The sequence below is a fragment of the Myotis lucifugus genome, unplaced genomic scaffold (genome assembly GCF_000147115.1).
Source record: "Myotis lucifugus unplaced genomic scaffold, Myoluc2.0 scaffold_6, whole genome shotgun sequence".
NCBI lineage: Eukaryota > Metazoa > Chordata > Mammalia > Chiroptera > Vespertilionidae > Myotis > Myotis lucifugus.
Window position 1 is genome coordinate 6,228,312 of NW_005871054.1, and position 13,281 is coordinate 6,241,592.

Here is a 13,281-nt window from a genome sequence, read left to right on the forward strand (position 1 = left end):
TGTCAAAACCTTATCCACGAGTTTGGAGACATTGTTTCTAGGCAGTCAATTGAAAGAAAATAAAAACTTGGCCTAGGTGAGTATCGGAATTCTTGTCTAATAGGCAATCATATGAAATCAGACATTCTCAACCCCATGCTACATCTCTTCACCAGACACATTATTTTCAGATTATGATGTTTACAAGTCTGAATTCCCTGAGTTAATATCTCTTACCTTCCAAGTGCCTCCAATTACTCTCTTTAATTATTATAGTTAGACACAGGCAGTGAAGAGGAGTTGAGCAAACCACATTTTCCAAAGGGAGAAGTTGGTCAAAAAAATGTTAACTAGAATAGGATGTTCATAAAATAGTCAGGACAGATTTCTATGAGACTAGTGAGCCCACCAGGGCATTCTGAAAGCTGGCAGATCAGTAACTTCCTCTTGGACACCATTAACATACCTGTTGCCTTTGTGCCAATGCCGAGGAATTAATCTCCACTTGTTGCTGGTATAGAATTTACATTTTCCTCTCTCTCCAATGATTTGTCTTCATTTCCAACCTTATTGGGACATCCAAGTTTATACCATTCTTGAATTTTATTTTTAATTGGTTTTGAAATTATTTTTTAAATTTTGATAATATGTTCATTACAGAAAGCTTAAAAAATGCACAAAAATCTTCCATAATCCCAAACCTCAACAATAATTTGATCATGTCACATTCTTAATCTGTTTTCCATATGAAAGATTGTTATGATATATAATGTATCTTTCATAACAAAATGGTATCATGTGTACATATTTTTTCCCCTGCATGCTGCTTACTTTTCTTGCTGACTTATATTATGGTACTTAATGAACCACAATATTTCTGCACCATTTAATATTCTCCTAGAGCATGATCATTCTCATGGCTACATTATATGAATGTATCATAATTTATTAACCAATCCCCTATTTTGACATTTAGGTTTTTCAAAATTTTTCACTATAATGACTAATGTTTGAATGAAGACTTTTGTAGATAAATATTTGCACATCCTTGATTATTTCCTTTTAATAAATGTCTGGAAGTGAATTTTTAAAAGAAAGTGTATATATACATCTAAGGTATTATTTCAAAAATGTTTTATGGGAAGATTAAATCAACATACATTTCCTCAAATATCACATAAGCATTTGCTGCCTCACACCCTTATTAATACTGGTAACTATAATTTTTAATTATCAATTTGATAGGCAGTAAATGTTACTTTACTGTTTATGCTATTTTTATTTTCACTTTGGTTACTGATGAGACAGGTTTTATTTTCCTCATCTGATTATCATTTTTATTTCTTCCTTTGTATATTGCTAAGCTGGGTCCTCTGATCATTTTATAATTGTATTAATTTTATTATAATCTGCATGAGTTTTTAAATGTAGTAGCTGCTGTTTGTCTGATATTTTACAATAAAATACACATTTTATTTCCTTAAATTCTCATTACATTTTAATTTTCCATATGGTGTTGTTAGCTATATAAAATTTTTAAGTGTATTTAAAAATATGCTTCATTTCTGACTTTCCTGACCCCCTCCTCCCTGCTCCATCCCCCTCCCCAGGCCTTTACTGCATTATTGTCTGTGTCCATGGGTTAGGCACATAAGATCTTTGGTTAATCTCTTCCCACCTCTCCCCCACAACCCCCACTTCCTTCTGAAATTCCTTGGTCTGTTGCATGCTTCCATGTCTCTGGATCTATTTTGTTTGTCAGTTTATTTTGTTTGCTAGATTCCACATATAAATGAGCAAAAAACATTCTTTTGGTAGCTATGTGTGGTTGGGCCTCAGATATTTTATTTGTGAGTTTCTTTTAAAAAAAATGTAACTTGGGGGTTAGCCTTTGATTTCTGGGTTTCTGGGAAACCAAACTAACTCAATGAGGATAAGTAGTGTTTGTCAGGCTCCCTTAACTAGGCAGGGGATTGGTGGTTAACCTGATCATGGAGTAACGTTTTCCAGAGGACATGATTGTATAGATTCTGGCATTAAACAATTCCAGCATCTGTGGTGCTCAGCCAGCTTTCATTCTGGGTAGTAGAGATTACAGTTACTGAACCACTGAGTTCTTTCAAATCAAGGACGTACCACAGCAACACGGAATCTTTGCACTAAAAGAGAGATCACCTTTCATTTGGGGAAACTGAGGCTCAGAGAGGTAAATCGATGTGAAATAAGTCGCACAGCTGCTTACTGAGGCTGCAGGCCATTATCCAACAGATAATGATTCACAGAGTGTTCCCCCATACTCTTGACTGAAGGCATATTCTGTTAGAGGCAATGTGAACCAATGAGCAGTAGGTCAGGGGTGATGTGGATGGGAGTGTTATTTACAGCCTGGTGTCACTTTCCACGGATTACTTCAGCTCTGTCACTTGCGCTGCCATAAAACCATTTGCTGATTTATTCTGGGTCTCCTGGCCCTGTCTCATAAAGGCATTTTTGTAATTCTCACCAGAGACCATCCTCTGGGATGACAAATAACATCGATCATTAAAAATGACATCCATAATTTTGCAGCCAAGGAAGACGATCTCTTAAAGCTGTCAGTGAAACAAAGGGGATTTTAGGAGATGCTGATGCAATCTCTTTAAAATCTTTGGAAATTCTAAAGGATAAGATGAACTGTCCGTTTTGGAATTGCAGGATTAATTGTGCTAAAGCATGCCCCCCACACTCCCGCTGTCAGTGGAAGTGAGGTTTGAGGCTTCCAGGGTTCCCTGCAGCTCAGTCATTAACGTGCTGAATAGCCCAGGAGGCAAAGGAGTTAATGGGCTTCATCCAGATCTGGAGGAATGGAGGGCAGGCAGGGAACAGGGGAAAAGCTCACTGCCTGTTGTAAGAAGAGGAGGTGGGAGGCAAAGCCACACAGAAGTGAGGGAGACAGAGACCCTCAACAGCACCAGCTCTGCTTTGAGGCTGGTGGACATTCACACAATGAAATGCAACCTGCGTCTCAGACCCTCCATTTCACGGAAGCTGAGTCAGTCACCTTAATGAACAGTAGTGTCTCCCTCTCCTCATTAAGTTTTCCAGGACATCAAAATTGCTGAATCGTCAGCCATGTCACTCTCCAGAGCTCTGTGAAAAACAAAGGGAGAGAAAGAAATTACACATCCATTTTTTAAAAAAAAATTGGTGGGGAGAGGGAAGAAGAGAGGAGTGATTCTGATCCTCAAGTCCCTTTCTCACCAAAGGCAGGGAGCTAATTAGTCTCAATAAGCAGAAGCTCAGAGCACCAAGACTAATGAACAGACTTGCTCTCTCCAAACGGAAAGCAGGAATCTTGCAAAAAACTGCAACTGCAGAAGAAGGGCTGCAGCTGCGAGGGTGGGTCACCTGTCCCTAGAGAGGTGATGGTGCCTCTGCGGGAAACATCTCCACTAGGAGGCCACATATCAGCGAACACTGTAGGCGGCTGCAGCAGCAATGTGGTCTATGGACTCCACCCACATCACCCACACCAGTTTTGCTTCTCCATGTCAATTTCAAGGATGCTACTTGATTTATCCCATTGGATATTTTTTTAAAGGAAACTTGAACTGCAGCAATTCTTGCACAAGAGTCTGAGCAGCTGATGACCTACATAGTTAGTTGCTCTTGGTTCCTCGAAAGCTTTCCCTGTTTTGTTACCGGATTTGATGTTTTGTTTCTCTCTTCTTGGTCAGCAGTGAGTTGCGGCTTGACCCCTGCAGTCCCATGGGATTCCCAGACTGGGGAGCAGGAGGCGTGCAGTCAGCATGTCAGACTCTGGGGTGGAAGGCAATGCAAGGGGGTGGAATAATTCTATGCCATTGTTTGCTGACTTGGCTTTTAGTGTAAATACCTCCTGTTTCCAAGCTATCTCTTCCGTAATTACCAAGCCTGGTTCTATTTTCAGTGCAATAGCTGAGAAGGTGTAATTGGATACCACAGAGGCAGGTTATCTTCTCTTTCTTAAAGGGTTTTTTCCCCCACTATCATCATATAATCTCCTGTTCCCACTCACTCATACCAGGTACTCCTCATGCTGAATCAGAACAGATACTGGTTCTGAGGTTCTTTCTGCTTATTGGTTATATTGCTTAAAAACTGAAAAGGTGGTGAAGCATGGTTGGCAGGAGGGCCTTAACATCCCCCCCCCCCGCAGCTTGACTACACTTGACAGAATTCTTCCTAACTATAGGCTGCTGACCTCTCTTTTCTTGGAACATTTACTTTAAAAGCTTGCAATTGTGAATTATTTCTCTTCCCCTTTGGGATGGAGATCTTCTATTTTGCAAGAATGTCTTTCTCAAGAACCTGGGAGCCAGCCCTTGAAATGGAATCAAGAAAAACAGTGCCCCATTTCACCGTCTCTGTGGGAGAACAGGACCTTAATTCTGATTAGTGACAATTAAAAACACTGATGGCCAATCATATTGACCTGTCTCACATCCATTTCTAAAGGGTCCTATCTTTAGGTATGTACCAAACTGGAAAGGCTGCGCTCGATGAATTCAGATGGAATTGTTGAGAATTATTGTTCTCTATACTTGTATGCAACAGATGGCAGGGGAAATGCCCTAGTTTCTAGTGTATAAACATTTTGGCATTGAGACAGGCTAGTGGAAGTAAGAGGGCCTTCTTGGTGAAGCAGATTAAATGTCTACTCTACCTGTTTGTGAAAATACTTTCTGTGAGAGAGACAGGGGGAGATTGCTATGTGTTCTCAAGCTCCTTCTTCCTCTTCAGTAGTCCTTTCTATGACCCGTGTGCCATTATGCTTCTTCTCTCCCTAATGGAAATCGAGGTGACACAGATAGAGGATAATGAAAATAGAGGTGATCATTTTTATGGGAATGAAATGAGGGTATCTAGTTTTCTTTGAGCACCATTTATCTGTTAATCTAATTAATCATTTTCAATGTAAAATTTTAAAAAGAAATACATTCTTTGGATTCTTTGACAAGGCTTTTGTCATCCACTGTCATTTTATTTCCTTGGGAGTAGTCTTGCTGGTTCCAAGTTCTGAGATAAACTATGCATGACTCAACTCGCTCAACACAATTAGCTGCTAATGTTTGCCTATCATGGAGAGCAAAGGTCAAAGAAATAGTAACGTTAAACTATATACTGAATAATATGTCATATATAATAACTTTTACCTAAGATATTTTCAAGAAGTTAAGAACAAATCAAGTTGGAAGTCCAAAGTGTTAGGAGAATCAAGACATAATTAACACAATTACTTTATATGATAGGATTTGTCTGGATTTAGGAATAGAAGGGGAGATAAAGAAGATGCCTGACAATTATTAATCCAATTAACTTTTGGAAATACAATAAATCTATCACTCCATATTCTATCTCTATAATATCAAGAAACAAAAATAAACACAAATAACAACAAAAATTGAAAAGAAACACACTAAGCCTAAACCACAGGAGAATTAATGATGGAACAATAGAATCCTACAGTGACTTATTATCAATTTGCTCTTCACCCATCAATGTCTTTGAAGAAAATTAAAAATAAAATAAGTTTAGGAGAAAGGGTTTATATGTAGGTAAATATGTATCATCTGCAGATAACTATGTATGTCTCTGGTGATTTTCTAAGGTATGTTGCCAGATGGAATAATTTTTTTAGCCTGTGTTTTACATAGCTCCCTCTGTTGATATAGTAGATATAGAGAGGGACATAGTAAATGACTGAGAACGGCTGTGTATTCTAGTTCCAAGTTCTGAATTGAACTTGAATAGGCACCGTGCTTCCTCCTCTCCTCTCATACACACCTTTAACCACATGCACAGTCACCACTCCATTATCCTGCCTAGAAAATGAGGACAATGCTAGCCTGTCTCCTGGAAATTTTACTAGGGTTAAATAAATAATTGCGTGATTGCAGAAGAAGGGCTATGAAAGTGTGAAATTAGACTGTGAAGTAATGCTTGGCCAGGAAGGCAAGAGGCAGAGTTAAGTGCTGGATGAAATACGACAACACAAAACGAAGCCTGTTAGTTCATAAAATGCCCTTGAGATTCCAGGAGAACCCAAGGGTCCATGGGACATGACCTGAGGCTCCCCTTCCCAGTGAAACAGTCTGTATTTCAAGAAGCAGCACTAATATTGATAAAGAAAAATTGCTTTGTTCTTGAGGAGATAAAATTTCAGGGGGTAAAGATTAAGTTCTTTTTATGGGTGCAGACCTACCAGGAAAACCAGCAACAGCTACAACTACTTGACATATGACAGAGAGAAAAAAAGAAATCTAATGTAACCAAGGGTATCTTTTGCTTAGAAGATGTCACAGCTGAGACCCTCAAGAGTTTTCCAATCAGGGAGCAGCTTGCACACATATTAGCAGCATGGGAAGGCCATGCCCTGCAATGCAACTCTTTGGAGATGATACTGTCCTTACCACATAACCCCATCAAAGGTTGGCATGGCACCCCTCCACTGGCTCTGGAAATAGGAAGCATGTTTGCCCAAACTGCTTTGACTGATAGTCCCATAATTTTGAGATGGCCCCTAGACTGTGGCACTAGGAATGGCACCATGCTGTACCTGGCACTTCTCTTTGCTGTTTTCTAAAGGGAGAAAGTGCAGGGTGATCCATTTTCTCCTTGTCACACATGTGCCCTCCCAGGCATGGAAGGGGAAGAATACAAGTTTCAGTTACTTTGGGAGGGGAAGAAGGAATGTCAAAGCTTTACTGAACTCAATTAAATCCATTTACCAAGCTGCTCTGGTTTTGTCAGTTTTGAAAATGGGATAAAATTTTGCTGCATATTTCATGCTTGATCTTAATCAATACAATTTTATACATTATTTTGCTCTTATGCATCAGAAAATAAGACAGGAAATCATTGAAAATTTTTCCATCGCTACTTCGTATTAAAAAATCTATTCTTTTGCTTCTGTGGGCAAGAAGAGTGGAACTTGCAGGAAGAGTGTAATCTATAATAATAAAAGCATAATATGCAAATCGATCAAACTGCCAAACAGCGGAACAACCATCTGGATGACCACCCTATGACACCCACTGGCGCCAGGCCAGCCAAGGCGGGTGCCCCGCCATTGCCCCATGATGCCCTGCAGAAGGAGGCCCAGGCCACTGGCCAACGGGGTGATCAATGGGGGAGGAGGGGCTCCACGATTGCCCCAAAGAGGGAGGCCCAGGCCACCAACAGATGGCTGCAGTGGGTGGGCAGGGCCTCCCACTGTGGGGGCAATCCATCGCAGAGCCTCGGCCAAGTGGGCAAGGCCTACCTCTTTGGAGAGACCGATCACTGGGCTCCAGGACTGCAAGAGGGAGCAGGCCAGACTGAGGGACCCACCCCCTGAGTGTACAAATTTCATGCAACGGGCCTCTAGTACTTCTAAAATTACTTCCCACCATAAGTAAGCAACCAAGATTTTGTGTTTCCATACATAATTTTTTTGAGAAACAAAATTCCCTTTACTTTGACAAAGTGATGTTATAGCAAATAATGTGAATAGCATAGACTATTTCTTTGTTAGCCAGCCATGCTGCCACCGTTGGTACATCGCATTTGTGGGCATAATGGTCTAACTCTACACTTAGTTCAAGTGTTGGTTAATAGTTTTAAACTCTTAATAGAGATCCATCTTTCCTCAGAAATTCTTTGAACTTAAAAACAAAGCAAACAAACAAGAAGAGAAAACTTCTGAATGACACCAAGTTGTCAACCCACTTCTGCGGGGATTTTCACACAGCCTGGGGAGAGCAGCATCCCTTGAGGATTCCTACCAGTAATTATCTGTAGAATTATTCTATGAAGTAATTCCTACAACGTGAGGGCACCCCAAATTCACAACAGGATAATTGCTCATTTCTCTTTGCTACTGTAAGATGACATGAGAACTTGACTTTCCTCATATTTATCTATTAAAAAATGAAAAAAATCATAAAGCTGTCTCAAAAGTCCAGTGGCAGTGTAGGTTCTGAAATCAGAGCACTTGCGCACTTGCCACTGACTCCTGACAACTTGGCCTGTTAGTTGTGTGACTTTGGAAGTGTCACCTCAGACCCCTTCCTTCCCTTGCTCCAGTTATCTTTTCACAAGACTGTAACCCAGGCCAGGGCCCAAGCCTGTGAACGCTGCACAGTGACTCTCAAACCAAGTCACTACATCTCCAAATGCCACCGGTTCCATTCCTGAAGACACTGAGCAGGTCCCTCTAGTTGTTTTTGCTCAGAGAAATTACCAATAGGCTCCCTCCAGAGAGCTTGGTCCTTTTCCTGCAAGCATAGCATCCATAGCAAACGCAATCTGTTTACCAGCCTGAATTCTCAGCTGCGAGGGAAGCTGAGCTATAAAAAACATGTACCAGGTATTTTGAGTTTATAACAATCAAATCATGATGGCCCCTCACATATCCTTCTGAACAGTTGCTTTTATTTCTTATGTATTAGACTTCACAGAGCATTTAGTTTCCTATGAATATAAATTCTATCTGTCTTCTCACAGGAGCCATAGTGATATGAATAACAATAGCTGAACTTTATTGGACACTTAAAATGTTTAAGGGTCTCTGTAACTAACATAAATCATTTTAATTAATTCTATCTACAATAGTCTGAGGAAGGTACTGTCAGTTCAGTTACACAGGCAAAGAGACTAAAAATCGGAGAAATTTAGCCTCCACACAGGGCTTTTTACCATTAGGCAATTCTGTCTCATGAAAGTCTTCCAGCTTCCAAACCTAGCAACCTCAGATTCCTTTCCTTAGGCTAATCTCACCCGAGGGCCAGGATTCTGTGATATTCCAATGCCCCACTCCCAGTAGTGCAGTGGGTTCCATGGTTGCCATTTTATAGAGGGGAAATAAAAATGTGTAAAATGTGAGTTTCATGCTTGCACATTTTCCGTTCAGCCCTCAAAAGGATTAGGATTTCATTTTTAGCATGCATAGAATAAAAACTTGAATTGGGCTTTAAATTTGGAAACTCCAAATAGGGTTGTAATTACTTTTTCTAAAAATGAATGAAATCTGGCAACCACAAAATTAATTTGTCAAATCCTGGAAATAGCACCTTGGTTATGAATATGTCTATCCTTGAAGGCTAATAAATTAAATGCAATTTTTCTGCACCCCCACAACACACACACACACACACACACACACACAACTTTATCTCTAGTAACTGAAATGGGTATTGCGCATTCCAACAGCTATGCCTGCTAGCCTGGGGTTAGGCTGAGGGAGCTCTATGACACTCTCTGCCAAGGCAAAGGCCTCCAACCCCCTTTCTGATGCTAGTGAGGAAGAACAGGGTTTGAGACTGTCATGGGGGTTAGGGTTTATTCACCCTTACCTATGAGATGTTAAAAATCCTGGGAAGAACTTCCTTCAAGGCTGTGTGAAGAAGCTGTGAGGAGGAAAAAAGTGAGCAATTGCATTTTCTCTTCCTTCTGCTCTTCTAAGGCCTGTGTTCCTGATAATTTTCTAAAGGATGGCTGTGTCATAGTGGGGTGAATGTCCATCAAACCTCACACATCACTCCCATTCTCCCTCCCTAACATGGTTCAATCACTTCAGCGTAATCTGTTTAAGTTCTGCTTCCTACCAGCCATGTGTCCTTGGATATATCACCAAACCTCGTTCAGTGCCTCAGTTTCTCCTGTATAATGCAAGTGCACCAGGCTTGACATCATCAGATCTGAGTTCTGAGTTCTTATGCCAGCTTTACCTCTTCCTGGCATTAGACAAATCACTTTACTTCTTTGAGCCCCACCTTTCTTATCTGTACAGTAAGAAATGAGGATCTCTACTTTACAGAGTTTTTATGAGGCTTAAATGAGGGGTGGAATATATATAATACATATTTACTCGAGGCCTGGAGCATGAAATTCATGTATGGGTAGAGTCTCTAGGCTTGGCCAACTATCAGGGCTGATCTGTGGGGTGACCAGTGGGGTGATTGGGGCAGGTGGGGAGCCCTGATAGCACCCACCTTGGCTGGCCTGGGGCCTGTGGGCTAGGGGCAGCTCCTGAGTTGAGTGTCTGCCCCCTGGTGGTCAGTGCACATCATAGCAACCATTCGTTCCACTGGTCTTTCTGCTGTTTGGTCGATTTGCATACTAGGCTTTTATTATATAGGACTAGAGGCCTGTTGCATGAAAAGATTTGTGCAATAGGCCTTCCCTTCCCCTGGCTGCTGGCACCGGTTTTCCTCTGGCACCCGGGACCCAGGCCTTTGCTCCGGCCGGAGCCACCATCAGTCTTTGCTGCTCTGGCTGGAGCTGCCTTCAAGCCTTCGCTGCTCCAGCCAGAGCTGCCTTCAGTCTTTGCTCCACCGCTTCGTGCCTACGTATGCAAATTAACTGCCATCTTTGTTGGCGGTTAATTTGCATATCTCGCTGATTAGCCTGTGGGAGGCATAGCGAAGGTACAGTCAATTACCATGTTTTTCTATTATTAGATAGGATATGTGTGTGTGAAAGTGTATGTATTTATACATATATATAATTTTTGTGAACTGTAAAGTTCCATGCAGACATGAGATTGAGGTCACATTTGTTGTTGCAGACTTAGTGATACCTAGTCTGTGAAGGCACTCAAGCTCACCCACTTCCTTGTTACAGCTTGTGCTAAAGCAGGTGATAATGGATGGAGAGCCAAATTCCCTTGCTGCCCATTAAATCAACATCCATAATATTTTATTCCTTTCTCAGCTGTTCTTTTCTCATGAGATTCCTATAAGACATTAATATGACATAGATGGTTGTAAAAAATGGCCCTCCCGGACCTCAGACAGTAATCCAGGCTGGAACACCCATAGAATCTCAATTCCCAAATCTTAGGTCAGGACTTCTGTGTTGAACTTGTACCCAGAAATACATTTGCATAAACAGAAATGAAAAGTTTTTCTTGAAAGTAACAACATAATGTTATAATGAAAAAACAACAACTAGAAGTAAAATTAAATAAATTAAATAGAATGGTGTTTTCTTCCTTCATGATTTATAGGTAAGCAACACTGGCTTTCAATGGCAGTTACTATGAAGAATCCTCACCCAACTCCTTCTCATCTCCTTCCTTTTCTCCCCTGCCTTTCCTTTTCCCTCTCTCCTTCCCTCTCATGTATTTCTGTGCTTGCTTTTTATGAAGGGCTACTGAGTACTGGGGGTAAACTTTACAACGTTGCTCAGGCAAACTGATTCTATATTTTGATCCTGGCTGGCATCTCCCACTTGACATGCTTTCACAGTTAAGGAATAAAGCATAAACAAGGCTGCCTCAGGCTCTTTACAGCAGGGATCCAAGCTGAAGGAATGAAAAATACATTAACTCTCCTCTATTGTGAATGCATGCATGCCAGGATACCTCTCCATCCACTCAGCTGCCCAGCTCGCTGTCTTATGTTTTGGGAGGAACTGGCTTTTGTGTTTCTACTGTCTTTGGTACATTAGCAAAAAAAGTTTGTCTCTGAGTTTGATAAAGCTTTTGTGCTACTTGAGTTGCCAGTCTCCTAGACACCTTTTCTCCATTTATTCATGAAAAGAACAGAGATAAATCCCCTGGAAGCATTTAAAGGGGGCCTGATTTTATAGGACCTCTTTGGAAACTGGGATTAGAGATAATTGCTAAAGTCTTTCTTTTTTAAAAAATATATTTTATTGATTTTTTACAGAGAAGGGAGAGGGATAGAGAGTTAGAAACATTGATGAGAGAGAAACATCGATCAGCTGCCTCCGGCACACCCCCCACTGAGGATGTGCCCACAACCAAGGTACATGCCCTTGACCGGAACCGAACCCGGGACCCTTCAGTCTGCAGGCAACACTCCATCCACTGGGCCAAACCAGTTAGGGCACTAAAGTCTTTCTTGAGTCTCAAAAGAACCCATTAAATGGTTTCTAACCATATCTCCCAATAGCCCTCTAACTTGTCCAGGAAATGCCGATATTCCCTAAGTCTGGTCTCAGCAAAGCTGCGAGGTCACCAACTTCGTGCTTTATAGAGCGCTAGTCTTTATCTTCCTCAGAACAGTCTTCTCTCTTCCCTTATCAACATTGTTTGTAACACATAGCTTACACATAATAAAACTCAGAAAGCATTGTTTTATTTCAGAAAACAACATTCTGATTTGGTAACTTAAGAACATTGTCGATAGAGTAAGAGGTAGAAGGTTTTCATCCTAAGCTTCATTTCTAACATGAAATTAAAACATCATCAGGTTTGTCTCTGTGAAAGTTGTTTCAATACAGAGTAGATGGGAGAAGGTTTTGAAAGAGTAGAGACACTCAGTGCCTCAAGGAAAAGAGCAGATGGAGGTCAAGTCTATGGCAGTGTTCCCTATTGGAAAGTATTTTGATGCTGAAGGATGGGGGATCTACTGTGGTTAGGTGCTATTGTCTCATTTTCCCTCTTAGTCTACATGAGAGTTCCCCAAAGTATGTTCCTTAAAGCCTGAGGGGTGGAAATGAACCTGACCTAGAATAGCACATACTTTAAGGAAGCTAAATTTTAGCCCAGAGCCACAATGTGTCAAGTACCAGTATATTCTAGTTCTCCGAACTTGAGGTGGTTTAAAAATATTGAAGCCATTTAAAAATGGTAATTTGAAGAGTCTTGTAAAGCCTGGTATAAACTCAATGAAGAGAAACATGGGGTCAAGGTAAAATGTTAGGTTGTTGTGCTGAAATTGACCACTCCCGTCAATCCCTAATTTGAAAACTAACTAGTTAAGGAGCTGCAAATAGACTCCTGGTTATAACAGAGGTCTTCAGATCTCTCCAGGACACTTTTGACGTTTTTTTCTTTCTAATGTTATTTGGGCATTTCACTACCTCTTTCCTTCACCACTATCCAGAGCTCTGAGTTATTTCAGGGAAACTGGGGATGCCTGCATACTTAAAAGAATAGGGCTCATGTCTAAAAGTCCGACAGCTTAAAGGGAGAAGATGAAGTAGGAGGGGAGGAGGTTCTAGGGATGAGGGAAACTCAGCAAGAGGATATCAGAGAGGCTGGGAGCTCAGGAGTGTGACATATTCACAGCTTTGCTCATTGGTGATGTAATACCATTGACAATTTATCTCTCAGATAATGAACTTTATATTGATTTTTCAGTGAAGCTTTGTTTTAATAGCCATAGGAGGAAAGTCTATGAAGGAAATAAATATTACCATGACTATTGTAGGTGTCAGAGAAGCATATATCAGCGAGCTGGTTAGAGTAGAAGTAAAGGCACTCTCATTTTTATCAGAATGAATCCATAGAACCTTTGGCAGTCACTTGCCTGGTATTGATCTTGGCACCGC